The following is a 21,950-nucleotide window of genomic DNA, read 5'->3' as shown; positions in this document are numbered from 1 at the left end:
CAAATGGGAAAATATGGAAATATGGAAGAAATGGACACATTCTTAGAAACATACAATCTCCCAAGACTGAGTCAAGAAGAAATAGAAAATCTGAACCGACCATTTACCACCAATGAAATCTAATCAGTAATCAAAAACCTCCCAAAAAACAAAAGTCCTGGACCAGATGGCTTCATAGGAGAATTTTACCAAACATTTCAAGAATTATCAACTATTCTCAAACTATGCCAAAAAATTCAAGAAGAGGGAAAGCTCCCTAACTCCTTTTATGAGGCCACCATTACCTTGATTCCAAAACCAAGCAAAGACATTACAAAAAATGAAAACTATAGGCCAATATCTCTTATGAACATTGATGCAAAAATCCTCAATGAAATATTAGCAAACCAAATTCGGCAATACATTAAAAATATCATACACTATGATCAAGTTGGACTTATTCCTGAGATGCAAGGTTGGTTTGATATCCGCAAATCAATTAATGTGATACACCACCTTAATAAATCGAAAGATGAAAACCATGTGATCATATCAATAAAAGCAGAAAAAGCATTTATTTATGATCAAAACCCTCAGCAAAGTGGGAATAGAGGGAACACATCTCAACATAATAAAGGTCATATATGACAAACCTACAGCTAATATCATACTCAATGGGGAAAGGCTAAAAGCATTTTCCTTAAGATCAAGAACAAGACAAGGATGCCCACTTTCACTACTCCTCTTCAATACTGTATTGGAAATCTTAGCCACAGCAATAAAACAAAAAAGAGAAATAAAAAGCATCCAAATTGGAAAGGAAGAAGTAAAACTCTCATTACTTGCCAATGACATGATACTATATAGAGAGAACCCTAAAGATTCCACAAAAAAAACTGTTAGAACCAATCAATGAATGCTTTAAAGTAGCAGGTTACAAAATAAAAATTCAGAAGTCAGTGGCATTTTTATATACCAATGTTGAACTTTCAGAAAGAGAAATTAAGAAAACAATCCCATTTATAATTGTGTCAAAAACTATAAAATACCTGGGAATCAAATTAACCAAGAAGGTAGAAGATCTGTTTTCAGAAAATTATAAGTCATTGAAAAAAGAAATTGAAGAAGATACAAATAAATGGAAGCATATGCCCTGTTTACGGGTAGGAAAAATCAACACTGTTAAAATAGCCCTACTGCCCAAAGCAATCTATAGATTCCATGCAATCCGTATCAAAATATCAATGCCATTTTTCAGAGAGCTAGAACAAATAATCCTAAAATTTATATGGAGCCATAAAAACCTCGAATAGCCATGGCAATCTTGAGAAAGAAGAACAAAGTTGGAGGTATCACACTACCTGATATCAAATTATACTACAAGGCTACAGTAATCTAAACATTATGGTACTGGCATAAAAACAGACACATTGATAAATGGAACAGAATAAAGAGCCCAGAAATAAATCCACGCCTATACGCTCACTTTATATATGACAAAGGAGGTAAGAATATACAATGGAGTAAAGACAGTCTCTTCAATAAATAATATTGGGAAAATTGGACAGATACATATAAAAAAAAAAAGAAGCTGGACCATCTTCTTACACCATATACAAGAATAGAATCAAAATGGATTAAAGACTTAAATGGAAGACCCAAAACCATAAAAATTTTAGAAGAAAACATAGGCAGTAAACTCTCTGATATTACTAACAGGAATTTCTTTTCACATATATCTCCTTGGACAAGGGAAACAAAAGAAAAATGGGACTACATCAAACTAAAAAGTTTTTGTACAGCAAAGGAAACCATCAAAAAAACAAGAAAGACAACCGACCGAGAGAAGATATTTGCTAATGATACATCTGATAAAGGGTTAATATCCAAAATTTATAAAGAACTTATACAACTCAACAGCAAAAAAACAAACAATCCAATTAAAGAAATGAGCAGAAGACCTGAACAGATACTTTTCCAAAGAGGAAATACAGATGGCTAACACATATGAAAAGATGCTCAAGGTCACTAATCATCAGAGAAATGCAAATTAAAACCACAATGAGATATCACCTCACACCTGTCAGAATGGCCATCATCAATAAATCAAAAAATAGCAAGTGTTGGCGAGGATATGGAGAACCCTCATACATTGTTTGTGGGATTGCAAATTGGTACAGCCGCTATGGAAAATAGTATGGAGGTTTCTCAAAAAATTAAAAATGGATATACCTTTTGACTCAGCAATTGCACTTCTCGGTATTTATCCGAGGAAAACCAAAACAATAATTTGTAAAGATCTCTGCACTCCAATATTCATGGCAGCACAATTTACAATAGCCAAGATATGGAAGCAACCTAAATGCCAACCAACAGATGATTGAGTAAAGAAATTATGGTTAAGATATACAACAGATTATTACTCAGACATTAAAAAAAATGAAATCCTACCATTTGCAATGACATGGATAGACCTAGAGGTTATTATGCCAAATGAAATAAGTCAGACAGAAAAATATAAATACCATATGATTTCACTGATATATGGAATCTAAGGAACAAAAAGAACAAACTAATCAAAAACAGACTCACAAAAATAGTGGAGAATTTGGTGACAGACAGAGGGGAGGAGAGTTTGGGGGCTGGGAGAATGGAGTGAAGGATTAAAGAAGTACAAATTAGTAGCTGATAGTTGGGCACGAGGATGGGGAGCACAGCACAGGGAATGCAGTTAGCATTAATATGATGGCTAAGTGGAGGGCCAGAGGAGAGAGGGAGCAATTGGAGGAATCATTTTATGAACAATATAGATGTCTAATCGATGTACTGTATACTTGAAACTAATTTAAATAAATAAATAAATTTTTTTAAAAAGTGTAACAGTTTGGAGGGGGAGGGGAAAGGTAGACGGGGGAAAAAAGAAAAAAATTTAAAACATTTCTTTAATTAAAAAATAAATTAATTAAAAAATAAAATAATTTTTAAAAACCAAAAAATAAAGTGTAACGGTTTAATCTTTCAAAAACAAGTGGTGATAGCTTTGGACGGGCAAATCAGCTGCCTTTTCAGAACTCTTTTTTTCAAGGTATCAAATTTCTGATTTTCTTTATTCTGAGCCATGATCTTAAAGATCTTACCGCATCTTTGTTTAAATTTTCATGCACAATGTTAATAAAAGCCAACGTGTTGGAAATAACCATTTTTAATTTTTAATAGTTCATTAGTTGGCTAATATTAGCTAGAATTCTTCCAGCTGCAAATAAAAACCTGACTTAAGGTGGCTCAGATAAGGATATGTGTTGGCTCACATACCTAGAATGCCAGAGAAAGGCATAGTTCAGGTTTGAATCAAGCCAATTACTCCAGTCCTGTTTCTCTGTAATTCCCAACACTGAATCCTCCACTGTGAATTAATTTCATCCTTAGAATTAGTTTCTGCATGGTGGAAAAGAGCTGTGGCCATTCAGAGATTTTCATCTGCATATCCGTGATGAGAATATCCTTCTCAAGTGGCTTTTTTCTTAAGAGCAAGGAAATTTCTTTCCCTGAAGCCTTTAGTAAATCTTTCCACTGGCACAAACTGAGTCACTTCACCTGCCCATTTTTGAAGCAATCACTGGCAAAAAAGGAGAGATTACTTAGGTCAGTGACACCAATCCCTAGAACTGGGGAAAATTGTCTTCTTACCTGAAGCCCATAGCCTGGAAGGGGCAAAGGGATATATTTAACTAAAAAAAAGAAAAAAAAGAACACCAGAGAAATTGTTAGGAAGAAAGAAGGTTTAAGAAATGGATATTGTATCAGACCCACAAGTTCTGCCACTGGACATTATTTTTAAGTGGGGATTTTTGGTGTGAGGTAATGGAGAAAATGGAGAAGAAGCCATTTGACAGTTTTTATGGTTACTCACTCCTCCCAAATGCCATAATTTTTCTCTTTTCATAATTTTCAAGATACGTGCCCTGTTGTTGCTCTCCATTTATGCACCTAATTACAAGTTTAATTTCTCAATAAGATTAGTTACTAGGATCCAATATACTGAGACCATCTCTTCCTAGTAATTTTTTCATACACATATTTTGCTTTTTTTTTTTTTTGAAATATTAGTCAAGTTCCTAATATTCAGATAGGAAACTCATTAAGAAATAAAGATTTTCTGTGTCATTTTTAATATTAGATCATTTCCAGTACTTTTAAAAGTATCCACAGTATATTAGTTATAGCATCAGTTTATCTAAGGAGGTCTTATATTATCACTGCCAAAGTGAAAAGTAAAATTTTTAAATACAATAAACTTGAGACTGGTCAGATTTTATTTTCTCTCCATCTCCCATATACTGCTTCTGAAAAGGGTGTAAGTTTATCTATTGTCTCAGGCTTCCAGGGCCTGGGAGCTCACCAGCAATAGGCATGCCTCCTGTTCTCCCACTGGTATGAAGACTTAACCCTTAGCCCCAAATCTCAAAGGTATTAAAAATAACAGCTGCTATTTATTGAGCACGTAGGAAGTTATCTCATTTACTCCTCACATTCATCCTGCAAAAGTAAACATTATTTCTTTAATTTGTTCTTGAGAAAACTGAGGCCCAGGGAAGTTAATCAGACTAACTATTGGTAGACTCAAAGATTCAAAGGATGTCTGTCTGATTCAAGGGCCATGTTATTTCTAATTGTCAAATGACTTCTCAATTCCAAATGCCCACCAAAATATTTTTTAATTAACTTTTTTTTTTTTTGAGCAATTCTAGATGCACAGCAAAACTGAGCAGAAACTGAACAAAAAGTATAGAGTTCCCATATACTTTCTTCCCATACCTCTGCATAGCCTCCCCTGCTATCAATATCCTCACCAGGTTGGTATATTTGTTACACTCAATTCACTCTTGGTGTTGTTCATTCTACGGGTTTTGACATATGTGTAATACAAGGACCCATCATTGTAGTGTCATACAGAATAGTTTCACTTTCCTAAAACTTCTCTGTGCTCTGCCTAATCATTCCTGCCACCCTCATATCCATAGAAACCACTGATTCTTTTACTGTTTCCATAGTTTTACCTTTTCCTGAATGTCATATGGTTGAAATCATGCAGTATGTAGCTCTTTCAGACTGGTTTCTTTCACTTAATAATATGCCTTTAAGTTTCCTCCATGTCTTTCTATGGCTTGATAGCTCAATTGTTTTTACTGAACAATAGTACTGAATAATATTCCATTGTCCAAATGTCCCACAGCTTATTTATCTATTCACCTTCTGAAGGACATCTTTGTTGCTTCCAAGTTTTGGCAAATATGAATGAAGCTGCTATAACCATCCCTCTGCAGGTTTTTATTAGACGTTTTCATTTCCACCCACAATTTTGTTACTTCCAATCCCAATATTCCCTTAGAACGACAACAACTGTCACAAAGATTTACTCCAGGCTTGTCCTCTGAAAAAGTTTCTCAGAGACATAAACAATATTCTAAACAAACAAAAAAAATGTTTTTGAAATATAGATTAGCAGTTAATATTTTATGAGAGTGTTTAGATAAAATTTAAACAAGTGTATAATACAGACTTCTTAACACAAACAAAATTCCTGAAATATGTAAAAATGCAACTTGAAGAATATTATTACTAAAGATTAGTTTTCACTGTTCAATTGATAGAAAATGAAAGTCCCAATGCCAAATAAAAATGACAAAGTACCATCCATTCTTGGTACATATTTTAGAGTGAACATATTAATAAAACACTGATAAAGTTGTGCAAGCCAACACAGGAACCTTATCTTCAGAGGCCTTAGATCCTGTGCTCCCATGGGGAAGTTGAAGGGTGTGAGGAGTGCAGCACTAGATATCAATGTAATTAATTCCAAATCAAAAATTCCACTGAAGGCTTAATGTCCAATATGGGCTGAAACAATCATTTTGAAACGACGCATAAAATAAATTCCATTTTCAGTACAATTTTAGGAGTTTGATTTGAATCTGATGAATTACGTTTAACATATAATTTTTTTATCAAAGAGTTCATGTTATTTTATGTCATTCTTTTTATTATAACTGGTAGAGATAAAGATAAGAAAGGTCTATAGAAAAAAAAAAGTATTTAATCAAGGCCTTACAACCAATAATTTCAAAGTCACTGTGGACAATGTGTAGCCATGCAAGCTGACCAAAGAGATCCCAATGTAAACGCTGAGTCTAGCAGCAGAAAAGCAAGAATAGAAGACAGGCAACAAGTTCTACTCTAAATAATGATGTAAAATACAAACTTGACAATGACAGAAACATCCTGGTAAGTGAAAATAGTTTTCTTTCTCCTTATGGACTTAGAGCAGATATCAATCAGGTAACTCAAACACCTATAAGAATCAGGCAAGTAACAGGTTGGACTGAAGAAAACTGGAAAGAGCATGCCTAATTTAAAGTGGCAACTGCTACTCAACTTTAATCCATTGTTGCCATGTAGAAATGAGGACCTAGTTTGGTTAGATTTTATTACTAGGTGAATTGTCTTCAAATCCTTTGCCTGTTTTTAAATTGACTTGCTTGTTTTCTTATAGAGTATTGAGCACTTTTATATATATTCTGGAAATAAGTCCTTTATCAGATATGTGCTGTACAAATATTTTCTCCAACTTATGGATTGTTTTTTCATTTTCTTGACAGTCAAGAATAAAATTTTGAAGAGTTAAAGATTTTACATTTGATGAAGTGCAATTTATCAACCTGTTCTTTTATGGATTGTACTTTTTGTGCTGTATCTAAAGAATCTTTCACTAGCCTAAAACCACAAAAAAATTTTCTCCCATGCATTCTTCTAGAAGATTTACAGTGTTAGGGTTTACATTTAGATTTATGATCCACTTTAAGTAAATTTTATTATACAGTGTGATCAAGTCCATTTTTCCTTTTGCATGTGTATTTCCAAATATTCCAGTAACATTTGTTGAAAAGATTACTCTTTCTTCACTGAACTACCTTTGCAATTTGTCAACAATCAGTTATTCAGACTTTTTAAAAATTTTTCCAATGAAGTACAACTAAAAACTCTGAGAATTATATATAAAACAAACATAAACAAACAAACTAACAAGCTAACTAGATTGAAGCAGATTTTGAGTGGGGAACCTAGACTTCCAGCCTTATGAAGCTATAATGAGGTGGCATTTCTGGGGTAATGTCAAAAAAGGAAAAGTAGGAAGCAAAAACCTCCATACTAGAGTGGATATCCTTTTGTGTTGTTTCTGCTGGCAATCTTATATTTATTCATATATAGTTGTTTTTTTCTTTTCTTCTTTGGCTGCTTTTAAGATTTTCGTTTTATCACTCCTTTTAAGTAATTTAATTATAATATGCCTTGTAGTTTTCCTCACTTTTCTTATGCATGCAGTTCATTGAGCTTTTGTATTTGTTGATTTGATATTTCAACAAATCTGAAAGGCTTTCAGCCATTATTTATTCAAATATTTTTCTACACCCCTTTCCTTCGGAGATTTCAATTACATGCATATTAGGTTGCTTGATGGTGTCCCCAAACTCACTGATACTCTTCTCTTTTTTTTATGTTCTGTCCTCTCTCAATGGTTCATACTGAATAAATTTTACTGTTATGTCTTCAAGCATACTAATCTTTTTTTCTGAAATATCTTATCTGCTATTTATCCTATTCAGTATATTTTAAAATCTTAGTCTTTGTGGTTCTCATCTCCAGAAGTTTGATTTGAATCTTTTAAACATATTATATTTAGCTTTTTAAACATATGAAGTATAGCTTAATAACTGGTTTAATGTCCTTATCTTAACTCAGTTCTGGGTCAGCTTTAACTAATTTATTTTTTTTCATCATTATGGGCTATGTATTCCTGTTTCTTTGACTGGTAATCTTTGATTGGATGCCAGACATTTTGAATTTTATGTTATTGAAGTATACATATTTTTAAATAAATATTCTTGTGCTTTCTTTTTGAACACAGTTAAGATACTTGGGAAAAATTAGTTTAGAAATAATTAAGTCTTCTACTGAGACCCTTCTGAGAATTCAACTCAATGGCCTATGAATTGTGAGGGTTTTCCAGTGTGGCCAATATAATCAGGCCTTCTTCTGGGCAATATCTGAATACCATATTTTATTATCTCTAGTAAAATATGGATTACTACTCTATTGAATGCTAGAGGGAGACCCTTTGCAGATTTCCAAAATTCTCTCTCTGTGCATCTATCTCTTTTCAACATTGGCCCTGTGAACCCTACCAACCATAATCTCTCTGGACTCTTAGCAGCATTTCTTTAACTCAGGTTGCCCACTGTTCTCAGCCTCAATATCCCGTCCCTGCATTATGGCCTAGAAACTCTTTCAAGTAATAGAAGAGGCAACAGTAAGGCTAACTTGATGTGTTTCCTATAAATAGAATTGTCAGGAAGGCCTCTCTGAGTAGGTGACATTTGGACTGAGAAGAAATGCAAGCCACACAAGGAGCCCAGGAAGAACTTTCTCCCAATTAAAAGAGCACGAAGGGCAAGGTAAGGCTCTGTAAGATCTTGGCCAAGCCCCTCAATGTTTTTTGGAGCCTTTGCCTCCCAGACATCAGATCTCATGAACACTGACTTTCTGACCTACTATGACACATTTGTTCTACCCCTGAAATTCTTCCCATGTTGAGTGAAAGCCCTAAGGATTTGCAGCTCTGTCAAGAGGGTCATCATCCTAGTTTCCAGCCTTCTACTAATGATCAACATTCCAAGAACCACATTAGCTTTATCATACAAATCTATGTAGAAATGGTCTTTGGGTGTCTTCTCAGCCAGGAGTAAGACCTGTGTTCAAACCACACTTAGAAGAAGATGCTGAGACAAGAAATGGGGAGAAACTGATGTTTTCCGGTACCTGAATTCACTCCCTTCTAGAAGCCTACCTATATTCATGCTGTCAGAGTATGAGACACAAAATAAATACTTTTTTAAAAATATAAGCTAGCTTGAGTTATTCTTGTTACTTATAATAAAAGAAAATGAACCATAACACTCTCTCCACTTTTCCTTCTACCATGTATTTCTATTTTCTATTTAATGCCAGTTCTAAGCTATGTACCTGATAATTTAATATAATGATGTGTGACCACACTTGGCTAGTTTTCCCATGCATTTTCTTCCTGATGGTAGAGAAGTTTCACTAGACAGTCTGTCATTCTTAAATGCTAGTGGTTTATATTATTTTTCAAATAAAATACTGGAAGCGTCTAGCTCTCAAATTGCTCAGCTGCTATTTATATCATATCTTTCATCTGATGGCTGTGCCCTTTGAAATAATGTATTCATTTTCCTACTTCTGTCATGTTTGTATGTTTTTCTTAATGTTCACTTTAACATTAGAGTTTTATTTTTTCTTATAAATATTTTAACAAACTTTCTTAAAATATTTGACTTGATACCATGAACATTTCTAATAAGGTGCATCAAAGCAAAACACCCATGATCTATTCTTCGATCGATAATAACATGTAAAAGAAGTGTCATCTTTTCCTTCCCATTTGTTTATTTAGTTCATTGTATTTAGTAGTATTATAGACTACATCAATTTTAACCTCATGTACTAATATAAAAGGAAAACAAAATCAGGGATAGATGCTAAAACCTTGTAGGAAAAGAGACATTGGAAACTTACAAAAAATAAGCATCTATTCCTGGTAAGAAAAAGGTCTACTGAGAACATTAATTCTCTTTTCATAGTAGCCTTCATCATTCCTGCTTATTAGGAATAATTTCAATAAAAGAAAAGATAGCTGGAAATAAACATTTGTTGGAAAGATTCGATCTTAAGTCACTTTCTGTCTTAATATGAACAAATGATCCTTAGTTACTATTTCTAAGATGATTTAAGTAATTCCTCTAAATTTAATTATTTCAATAAATATTTTTAATTAAAAAATAAGCCACATTTAGACAAAGTGATGTCTAATGGAAATTCTAATTTCAAGTGTGTAAAATAAGACATTGGAGATATGATGTGTACATATTTTCATGTTTGAGGCCCACAGTGGGTGTGTAATGGAATAATCTAGTAAATAGGCAATCCCATATAGATATATTTTTACAAAGCAACAGACCAGTCTATTAGTTGTTTATCCCATTCTCTTTTAAATGCCTCCTGGCACACTGGGCTGAGATCCTAGCAGTCATTTTTTTCATGTGGCAATAAAAAAACAAATAACCAAACTATATAGTACATAGATGATAAAAAGTGCCATGGAGAAAAATAAACCAAAGAAGGGGCATCGTCTCTTCAATGCATCTTTTCCACAGAGGAACATCCATGTCCTATTTCAAACGTGAAGATAATTTTGTTTTACAAATATTTGAGAGAAACCTGATGAGAATCTTAATGAGTTTAGGACCTAAAAGAATGCATAGGTGTTTAGACACTTAGAAGAATGCGCAAAGAAAACACAATTTTATAATGCTTTAAAGACAGTTTCTAAAATTAAAAAAAAAAAAAAAGCTTTACCAAATTTTAGAGAATAGCACTTATATAGCAGCAAGATCATCCTCCACATTCATCTCCATTAACACTACACCCCATCCCAACAAAGAGCACAACCACGCACACACTAATGTCTATAAAAGTAAGCACTTTTCATTTAGATACTAAAATCTCTCACAGGAAAGTATGGAAAAATAGATATAAGAACTTTACCCTTGGTCTTACTATCTGTACCAACATGTTTCTCACATGAAGTCTGTTGTGACCCACTATGATTTACAAGAATGCATCTGATCCTCCAGCAAGCTTTTAATACAGGTCACCTGGCCTCATACTATAGTTATAAGTGTTCGCTTCCCATCATGCTGACAGACTTCCATTTCCTTAAAAGAACAGATATTTCTTGAAAGAATATTTAAAAATATTTATAACTTTTCAGTAACTTGTTCAATATGACTTATCCAATGATACATTATTTGTTATTTTAGAACATAGAGTAGTTATTATTTTAGAACAGGAATTTTTGAGAATGTTTAAATGTGATGTTTAAATATATTCTGAAGAATATAATAAATTTATATCGACAAAATTATAGTAGATTACAGCTGAAGATATTCTTAGAAATAATTTAAATCTTACTTTCTTTTAAGAGGAGAAAGTTGAGAACCAAAGAAACAAAGTGATTTTCCCATAATTATTCAGTTCATTAGGAGTAAAGATAAGCATCCATTTTAAATACCCTGGCATCCAAATCATATCTCCTTTCTCTAAAACTTGGTAAATGCCCTCAACTTTAAAATTTAATAGTATGAATTATGATTCAGCAGACAAATTAAATTGTTTTTAGGATTATCTTTAAATGCGTAAATATGCTCTGAGAATTTATATTCTTAAATTTATTCATAGGTGTCACTTTTTTTTTTAACATAGCAAAACAGCAACATTTAAATCTTATCTGCCAAATCATGTTTAATAGAAGTAAACATAGACTTTGTCTCGAGGGTGCAGCCTTCCTAACCTTGGTGCACCATTGTCTAAGATGAAGACATATAGGTAGACATTGTAGTAGCTCTCAGAAGACCATCTCTAATTCAACCTTTAAGAGCTAATTCAACCTTAAGAATAAAGCATTTTCTTACATTATCCTCCAGGCTTGACCCAGCCTCAACAACAGAGACACTATTCATGGTGACTCATCCCTGGAGTGACAGCAAAGGAGCTAAAATGTGGGTACCGATGCCATTTAATCTGGATTATAAAACAGTAGGTTAGAAGGAGTTCTTTTAAGTCCATGGAGTCCATAGAGAAATCACATCAGATACTTTTGTTAAGGACTGCCTCCTTGCATCCTGCAGAGTAAAGCACACAATTGAAATTTTTTTCTCAGTAGTGATCAAAGAAATGTCTTCACCATTCTCTTTCTTTCAGGCAACCTCACTACTGACCAGACATGCACATTTATCTACAAGGCAGTTCTCAAAAGAAAAGAGGGAGAAACCTCACCATTTTCCAAAACTTGTAACTTAAACTATTGGACTAATGATTAACTCTGATGATACCAGCCACACTGGTGTCCTTTTAAATCACTTTAAAGGGGTAAAAAATAAACTTGTTTTCCTAAGACTTCAAATGTAACCAGACAAAAAAATTAACAAATGTGTCCCACTTTTTCAGATTAGGGTTTCTCTCTTTTATGAATGATTTTTTGAAACAGGCTGAAAACTGTTCCAGCATTTCTCGTTGGTCTTGTTGAAGACAGGTGGTGAGTAGATGAAGTAAGAGTTCTTGTGCTCACAACTCTCTTTCTTTATCAAATATCTCATATATGTAACTCGAAATACATTTGTCCACAAATAGAAATGCTCTCCGAAGAAAGGACAGCCTCTCAAAATGTGGCAACACGTATAAGCACATATTTTATTCAGCCCAAGGCCTGATACAATCTAACTTTTTAACATCAAAAAATAAAATGGTGCAAGGCAAATATTGAGAATCACATAGCAGATGTATATTTCTAGAAGCATCAAATTGTCAGAAATTTGCCAAGAGGAAACAAATATCACACATACAGAAAAAAATCTTGCCAAAAATTTGAACAAAGTTGAAAGATCTGTAGACCCATAAAATCTTTTGCCAGTAGCACTATATATAACCTGATGTGGCATGTAAACTCAAAAGCTAATCTTATCTGATGGGTCATTTTCTAACATTCGATTTAAGAGTATTTTAAAAGGAACACAAAGCAGATATGATTATTACTTTTAGCGGTTGTCAGAACTTAGATTTAGAATTTGTATAAAACCATATATGAAAGATAAATTAAAAACTGACAGCTTGAATGCATAGTATTTTTCATCACTTTTCATCTCTATAAAATGTACAAAAAAAGGCAGTGAATAAATGCTTCTAATTAAAAGTTAGTACTAGTTTAGTAAAAACACTTATGGAGAAAAAAATGGAGAATTTCAAGTGGGATCCAAACTCCTAAACTGTTTTCTTAAAGAGTTTGTTCATCCAAAATTATGACAATTTTTTTCTTGAGGAACTAAGTTACCTAGATATGTTTTTGACAGCCTGAACAGCTTGTCAGAATAACAAAAGTATTGCTAAAGATCTAGAGATTTTTAGCAATTATCCCCATGATTGCCAAGATTCATCTAGATTTTAGAGACGGTAACAGCATACTTATAATTCAGAACTTAGTTTTATGAATTCAGTTAAGAGTGAACAAATCATTTCTCAAAATCGATTGATTTTGTATATGAGATAAGTGTGTATCACAAGAAGAAAATTAGAATCAAGTGAAAAATTTAAAGATGCTTCTATACCTTTCAACTTAGGTTTTTATTGTAGTTACCATTAAAAATGAGTTAAATCTTTTTTAGTTTTAAATATTGCTTTATATGTTTATTTTATTTACAACTCCTTTTTTAATATTTATCATCCTACCATGATAAGTATAAAAAGCACATCCATTTTAAATAAATGTTAATAAAAGGGGTAAGATATCCTCGAATATTTGTGATATTGACATAAATTATGAAAGATTCTTAAGTGGGAAGAGATGAAATGAGAAGTAGGATATGCAGTGCAGAAAGACTCAAACCGAGGCAGAAGACCAGTTTCCAGCCTAAGTATTGTCACTAAGTGCTCCAACTACTGCCTTGTAGTGACATTAACCACTTTTGGTTAATGAAGAAACAAGATTCAGTGAATGATTTTTAAACTGCATTTTTTAAAGCAATAGGGTTCTGAGGAAGTGCCTCTTTCGGAGTCACTCTGAGGTTGGCACAGGCGATGGCTACTGAAGTCAGAGTGAGTGTGCATGCATCTGCCTTATCTAGTAGGAATACATAGGAGATTTTGTTTGCAAATAGTTTTCCTCTGTAATAATTTCAAAAATGACTGGACTAAACCTCTAACATTCCTTTTGGCACTAAGTTCTAAAAAATAATTAGTTATGAGCTTTTAAAGTTTTCTGATGTAATCCCTTCAGGTTAATTTAATTATCTCTACTAAGAGTAACGCACACATTTCTCTTCATGGCTGCCTTGTCATGTGTTTAAGTGTTATCTACGATCCAGGTATTGTCTGCATTTTGATGTTTCTTCAGGGTGGCAGTCCATGTGTTAGAGAATGTGCTCTGAGTACTTTAGTAATCTCCAAAACTGGAGAGGAGAAGCTCTGCATCAGCACTGTTCTAGTTGACCTGATTTAGCAGGTCCCAGCTGACTAGGCTGATACTAGAGAATGATAGCCAAAGCATTATGAAAAGCACCAAAAAAACCCCACAAAAAAACAAAAAAAAAACCCCAAACACATAATAACCTATATATAAACTAAGGCAGGAGAAAGGACAAAAAAAGATGGGAATAAACAAGAAATGTGAAAAGTTTTCCATTTTAAAACTGGATGTAGAACTTAAAAATAAGTCTACAAAGACAGCAGAGAAGCCATGATGGCTGAAGAAATGCTGTGAGTTAGTTCTCATCAGCCATTTATTTACACAAATACAACTTCTGGCTATCATTTGAAGTTCTAAAGATCTAGACAGCATCAGGAATCTTCAAAACCTTAATGACTTAAAAATATAAGCGTAAACGAACCATCATTTTATTTGCTCATGGTTCAGTGAGTCAGCAATACAAGCTGAGCTTAGCTGGCTCTGCTGAAGCAGGATAGTATATCATGGCCTTGCAGACATATCCAGCAGTAGGTACTGCCTGTCAGCTGGGATACCTGTCACCAGGTGATATGCTCAAGCTCCTTCACAGGGCAGCAGCAGTGCCAGGAGGGCAAGAGCAAACACTGTAAAGCCTCTAAAGGTCTAGATTCAAAGTCACACCATTCTGCCACATTCTATCAGCCAAAACAAATAACAAAGTCAGTCCCAGATTTGAAGAGTGGGGCAACAACCTACCTCTCAATGGAAGGAGGATAGAATTCACATTGCAAAGGTGCTCGTAGACAAAATGGGAAGAATTATTGGGCCATCTTACAAACAATCTTTAATGCATTTTTCCTTACACCTGGAGTGCTAGCTCCCAATTAAAAAAAAAAAAAATCTGGTATTTAAAGAAGAGATGCTAAAACTTAGTAACTTTGGAAAATAATATTTTGACTGGAAACCATAAGACTAAAAATAACAGGAAAGGTACATAAACATTGTTCTTAGATTGATAAAGCTGTTTCCTGTGGGGGTAATGGGTTACCAATTCTGACACTGCTATACGTATACTGAGATTGAGCAAGTAAACAAAGGCATGGCAGATGGTGGGAGCCAGATTTCTCACTGTTGAAGAAGGAGGTTACAGACAAACAAGGAGGGAAGGCTAAAATAAACCTTGCGGTCCCGGATTAGATTTGGAGATATCGGTATGAAATCACGTTTAGCTTACCATAGATAAAGATGGATAGGTACACAAATAACCATAGACATGTATATATACATATGCATACATGTATGTTAATATACATACATATATTCCCTTGCTGTGTCCACTAAGAGAGCTTAGGAGCAATGACATTCCTATAGCAACAAGCACACCAAGGGCCCACATCTCGCTTTCTATACCATTCTCCAATTAAGGAACAAGTGCTCTTTGGAGAAATGGCTGATTCTTGGGCCAGAGCAGAGAATATATAAAATGAATCTGGAGCATTTCAAATGACAGAGAGTATGGAAATGCTGAATAAAACAATGTGAGCATGTCAAAATGACACAGGAGCCAATCTAGAGAGCTCCCAGTGGCTAAAGCTGGAACAGTTCGAGCAAAAAATAAAAATATCATATTGGGTGACAACCCAAAATATAAAATAAATCTCCATGAGTCTGTATTGACATAAATAAATGACCGAATAAATAAATAAATGGGGGAGGAGAGATAAATCTCCCATACCAAAGAATTCCAAATAATTTATGTAGATACTCCGCATCCGAAGGATGAAGCTTAACTCCCTACCTCTCCAGTATGGGCTATACTTAGGGACTTGCTTCCAAAGAATAGAATAAGAAAAGGGAGGGAAAAAAGTAACTTCACAGTGGAAAAACCTGGCAAGCGCTACCTCAGGCAGCGCTTGCCATGTTAACATCATCAGAGGTAAGTTATGCTGGTAACATGAACCCTTGGTGTGATGTGATGAGAGTGGCATTTCACCTAGGTGGTCATCCTTTCAAAATCTCATAACCCTAGTCTAATCATGAGAAAAACATCATAGTATCCCTCAAAACTATCCAAGTTGTTAAACACCAAGGAAAATTTGAGAAACTGTCATAGATTAGAGAGGAGGCTGGAAAGACATAGACCCCCCCTTCCAAGTATCTGAATCTATTTTATTATTTTTATTTTATTATTATTATTGTCAATCTTTATTATTATTATTACTATTATTGTCAATCTTTAAATTGTATAAGCTTCAAGACCCGTTAAACCTGGATTCACCTGCTTCCATGTGAATTGATAGATATCTGTATTATCATTTTCAGTGTCAGAAAGTATTAAATAGTATTGCACTGCGTGTATGGACAATCCTTTTTTAAATCAACCTCTTAAAGACATGTCTAGGTTTTCTAATTCTTTGGAATATCATCCAGTGTTTCAGCCTGGGTGTTGAGTTAGCATCCCTCTAAATTAATTGTTCATTCTTTCTCCTTGTCTCCTCATACTAGCTTCTTTCTTTCCCAAGCCCCAGATCATATCGGTGGTTTCTCAAAAAAGATGAATTTTTCAATAACTCCGGGTATAGCCTTACTCCTTAGATTTATTTATAATAGCTAATCTCTTTCTTTCTAAAGATATAATGAAAGAATCTCTGGTAGTTCTTGCATTTATAAGACATAAACCTGCATGGACACTGTTGAAGATAACTGCTCCTAGTTCACTCATTACTGCTCCCTTACCCATTCTGGAACAATAATGGACAACTTTCTATTCACCTCTACAGCATCAATCAGATATTAGAGCTAAAAGATATGTGACAGTTCGGAGGTTTCAGAAAAAGTTAAACGTAGAATTCCCATGTAACCTTGCAATTCCACTCCTAGGTACAGACCCCCAAAAATTAAAAACAGGGTCTCAAATAGATACCTCTATTCCAATGTTCATTTCAGCATTATTTACCATAACCAAGAGATGGAAACAATTCAAGTATCCATTAACAGATGAATGGATGAACAAACATAGTATATACATTCAAACAGAATATTATTCAGCCGAAATAAGGAATAAAATTCTGATATATACTACAACACGAATGAACCTTGAAAAATTATTCTAAGTGAAAGAAGCCAGGCACAAAAGGACAAATGTACGATTCCACTTAAATAAAATATCTAGAATAGGCAAATTCATAGAGACACAAAGTAGATTAGAAATTACCAGGGGCTGGGAAAAGGGGAAATGAGGAGCTATTATTTAGTGGGTACAGAGTTTTCAGGCATGATGAAACAATTTGGAAATAGGTAGTGGTGATGTCTACATAACATTGTGAATGTAATTAATACCACTGAATTGTTAATTTAAGAATAGTTAAACGACTAATTTTGTTTTATATATTTTACTGCAAAAAGGAAAAAAAATGCATAACAGACTTTTAAAAAGCACTCTAATTCAATTATAATATAAACATTTCTTAAAATTTTAACATATCTGAAATCAACATTTGTTTTACAATCATTGGTGTCTTAGTTTGCTGCAGCAGTTGTGAAGTGGAACCATTGCCTGCACATATACAAATTTTAGCTGTTACTCCCACTAATTATTAGAAAGATGTTAACCCTAAACACTCAGTCATCATACTATTCAAGAATCATTTAAAGAAGAAAATACAGCTCCTATTTTTTTTTTCTTTGTCTGAAACCTTGTTACATCTACTGCTAAGTTCAAGAAAGTGCCGGCATCAAAACTTACAAAATTTGCAGCTGTGACTTGAAAAAAAAATCTGGAGGCAGTACGGAAGCACTCTTTAGAGAAATGTGGCTGCACCAATATTCTTGATGACACACAGGATGATATACACAGTGGGGGCTCTGAACAGAAAAATGAGTCAGTCAGGAGAGTGGGTTATCTCTGAATATAAAATGTTTTGCGAATACATTAGACCATCTATTTTGCTTATGTTTTCCTTTTTAAGTACAAATAAAAAAGTACATACAAAAAAGTCTAAGCAAGTTCTTTCAATACATATAAAAGAAAAATCTTAAGTGATAAGACTCAATGTGTTTCTTTTAAGCTCTCCCCCCTTGAATATATCAAATATCTTGGCACTTTAGATTGAATACAGTAATTGCAACAAAGAACCAAAAATTAATACCCTCAATAAGATGAAGTACTCCTACAAAGCAATAGAAAAATGTGAACAAATCAATTTTTAAAAATAGGTAAAGAACAAGCAGTTCACAAAAACAAACAAAAAAATGAAATGGCCATCAAACTTATTGGAAATATGTCTAGCCTAAGTCTAGAGCTGGAATGTAGAAGACACTTTCTTCCTACCCATGTTTCCAGGTGGAAGGACTGCCTAAGAGTGACACTCTTCAACTGTCTTTTCCCCTTCCCCAGTGACTCATCTAACTGGTGAGTTTGGGAAAGGGAACTAGACGTGAGCAGTTCAGCCACTTTCTCTTTCCTTTTGGGACATAACTGTCTTATGAATCACAAAATCTCTGTTTCTCCATGTGTGTTTTCCAAGGAGAGACTGACAATAGCAGAAGGTCTGAGGTTTTCTAACTCTGTCTGTAATGAAAGTGGGGAAAATTAATTCTAGGATAATTATTCAGAAAACTTTTTATCAAAGGTAGAGGTCATGCTGTTCAACACCTTTATCAATAGCATAAGTGATAGTCTCCATCTTCTTGATTCCTGCATCTGTCTCATAATTTATTCTAAATTAGGCAGGAAGGTAAGGTGTTATTAGTTATTTCAAGCCTCATTAACTAATTATTAAGCAGCTGCAAATAAAAATGAGGGAAATAGTATTTTGCACAGAATATTGGTAATAAATAAATTAATAATAGTGCTAGCAGGTGGTAAGAAGCCCCTTCTCATACACTGTTTTGGGGAATATACATTGGTAAAGGTCTTTAGAAAATTTGGAAGAGATATTTATATGTTTATATATGTACACCTTTGACTTGACAATTTCACTTTCTACAGTAGCAGTCAAACACATACAGGGTTATTTGTATAAGGATATTCATAATTTAATAGTGAAAAATTGGATATGATTAACTAGAGAAGTATATATATATTTATATTTATATTTATATCAGAGACATGGAAATAGTGTGTAATAATTTAGAAGAGGGACTGGCAAAAACTGGCAACCCATGGGTCAAACTTACCTATTTTCTAAATGAAGCCTTACTGGAACAAATCACGCCATGGTGTACTGTCTATGCAGCTTTTGTGCTACAGTCGGTAGAGTTCAGTAATACCAAAGGACTGGTCAAAATTTAAAAACATTTAATTTATCTGGGTCTTTAAAATGTTTCACAACCTGGCTGAAGAATAAAGTAGTCACTGATGCTGCCCTGAGGCCCACTGCAGAAAAACCATGTGTGTGTGTGTGTGTGTGTGTGTGTGTGTGTGTGTGTGTGTGTGTGTGTGTGTGTGTAACTCCAACTGAAGACCTGTGATCTGCTGGCAGTTAGTATGATCTCCGTTATATAAAAAAACTTATATGTATGTTTACGTGAATGCAATCCGACACAAACAGAATTAACAGCAGTTACTTATTTGAAGGAGAAAAGAGATGGGGTAGAGGGAGAAGGGTAATTTTAATGGGCATATATGCATGTATTTCTTTTCAAAAGTTTTGTTTGTTGTAGGTAGGCATCAAGAAGAGCAAAGAAAATGTCTGTATCCATCTAGAGGGTATTCTCTCTTTGCCTCCTGTCTTTTCTTTTTAATTGTCTTTTCTCAAATGACATCAGAGAAACATTATTTTTCCATGGAGAACAAGTGTTTGAGATTTCTACTTATGTCTTTAAGAATAGGAAATGACTTTGTAAAGAATATTAGTGCTAGAGAAAGATAGGAATGAACTATCTTCAAAACTTTGTATCTCGGAGTACACCAATACTAAAATCTTCTGCCTGCAAATTCTCCTAATTCTTACTTTATTCTACTTGCCAAATATTTAGAAATGTTATGTCTTAAAATCACTACATAAAAGGACCACAAAAAATACATATAATGTTCCAATAATAGTGAGGAAATCAAAGAAAATCAACACATGGTATTATTATAAAGGCACTGATTAAAAAAACTCTAAATGTTGAGTTTTGGAATTGTTGATGAGACAACTGAAAACATACCTTTTGAAGTGAGTCTCAGAAAATAAATAATTTGGGGTGGATGTGTTTTCTTCATGACTCTCCACCAACCAAAAATTCAAAAGTATATAAAAAAATGGGAAGATAACTTTCAGAAGTCCTTAGGATATTGAAAGTATAGTTAAGTAATTGGAGTAGGCAAAAAAAAAAGGAACACATTACAAAAACTAATGTTTTCAAATACGAAAAGAAAAATTAAAAATTAGTGAGAGTGTTTAATGACATTAGAGGGGCATTGGGTTCATTCCAGGATTAAACTATTGAAAGCACATTGCTTTTGCTAGTTGCATATTCATCTAACAGCCTATAGGTGACCTCTTTCAATATTCTGAGTTACCTAAACATCTGAGATATGCATAGAGAAGGAAAGCTAAAATTAACAAAATCCTAAATTTTGTTTAGGATAAACAACTGACTGAATAAGTGTTGAGCTTATTTTTAATGGTTTGTCATCTTACAAACTAGACTTTCTTACAAGTCTATATTCTTAAAACTTAGAGTACAAGACATGGACTACAGTTTCAACAATATTTATAGGATAAAGAAAACGAAAATAAAAGGCTGAGGTAGATCCCTAGGGTCATTGTAAGAATCATCCAAACCTCTAGAAAATTTTTGAGTTTGAGCCAAACTCATGACAACTGCCAGGAAGTAAATTTTAATAGATTGAGAAAATGCTCTGAAAAATGGCAGTTTTACAGCTTATTTTATACATTAGAATCGAAGGAAGAAAGGTAAGGAGAGTTACATGAAATCCACTTGTGGTACACTAAGTGGGTGGAGAGAGAGCAAAGTGGGGAAATCACTGAGATTGGATAAAAGTAACATAAAGAGACACCTACTTCTTTTACATTGGTGGGTACAGGGTAGTTAATAATTAACATTTACAGCTCACAGAGATGGCATACTGGGAACGAGATAAAAATAAGGGGTTGTGCGGTCTCTGCTCTGGCGGGAGGTTGTGCCCTAAGGGATCTGGGAAGGGAGATTACTCTTATACATTTCATAGATGTTTTCTTAGATACAAAAAAGACAGGCTCACTTAAGGTGAAGACTGACCTATGTGAAGGAAGCTAAAGCCCTAGGATGTGACTACCCTCCACAATCAGTTTTTAGTTAGAAATTATATGTTCAGATCATTATCCTATGTGATTACTTTTGGTCTGAGTTTGTAGGGCCTACCATGAAGGCCTCCCCTAAGGTTTAGGTCAGGTTTAGTAGGTGGCCCCTTTTTCGTCCACACTGGAAACAGAATATTAGTAAACTCATAATGGAAAGAGCAATCTAAAAAATCTATATATATACATGAGGGGCCTAAAGTTTTGAGGTCAAAAGGAAAGAGATCTTACTTTTTTAAAAATTTTTGTTTTCTACCCTCCTCTCCTCGTGTCTCTCTCTTAACTCTTACTTTTTGTTTCACCTTGTCTGTAGCTCATTGGAATTTCTCTACCTCTCCTTGCCCTCAGGAATCTTTCTCTCTCCTAATTTAATAACTGAGGAAATGCATATCAAAGTTTTTACAGTTAAATTAATATGATATTGCCTTCAACTATATGCTTCTGGGTCTTAAAAGTTAAAACATAGTATAGTAGAATGTTGTAGTCAATCAGAAAATCAACGTTGAGCCCCAGATCTACTATTTTTGTGACCATGGGCAAATACTTTTCAA

This window comes from Pteropus medius, unplaced genomic scaffold (assembly GCF_902729225.1).
Source record: "Pteropus medius unplaced genomic scaffold, Ma_sr-lr_union100, whole genome shotgun sequence".
Classification (NCBI taxonomy): Eukaryota; Metazoa; Chordata; class Mammalia; order Chiroptera; family Pteropodidae; genus Pteropus; species Pteropus medius.
Note: the sequence above shows the minus strand (reverse complement) of the source record.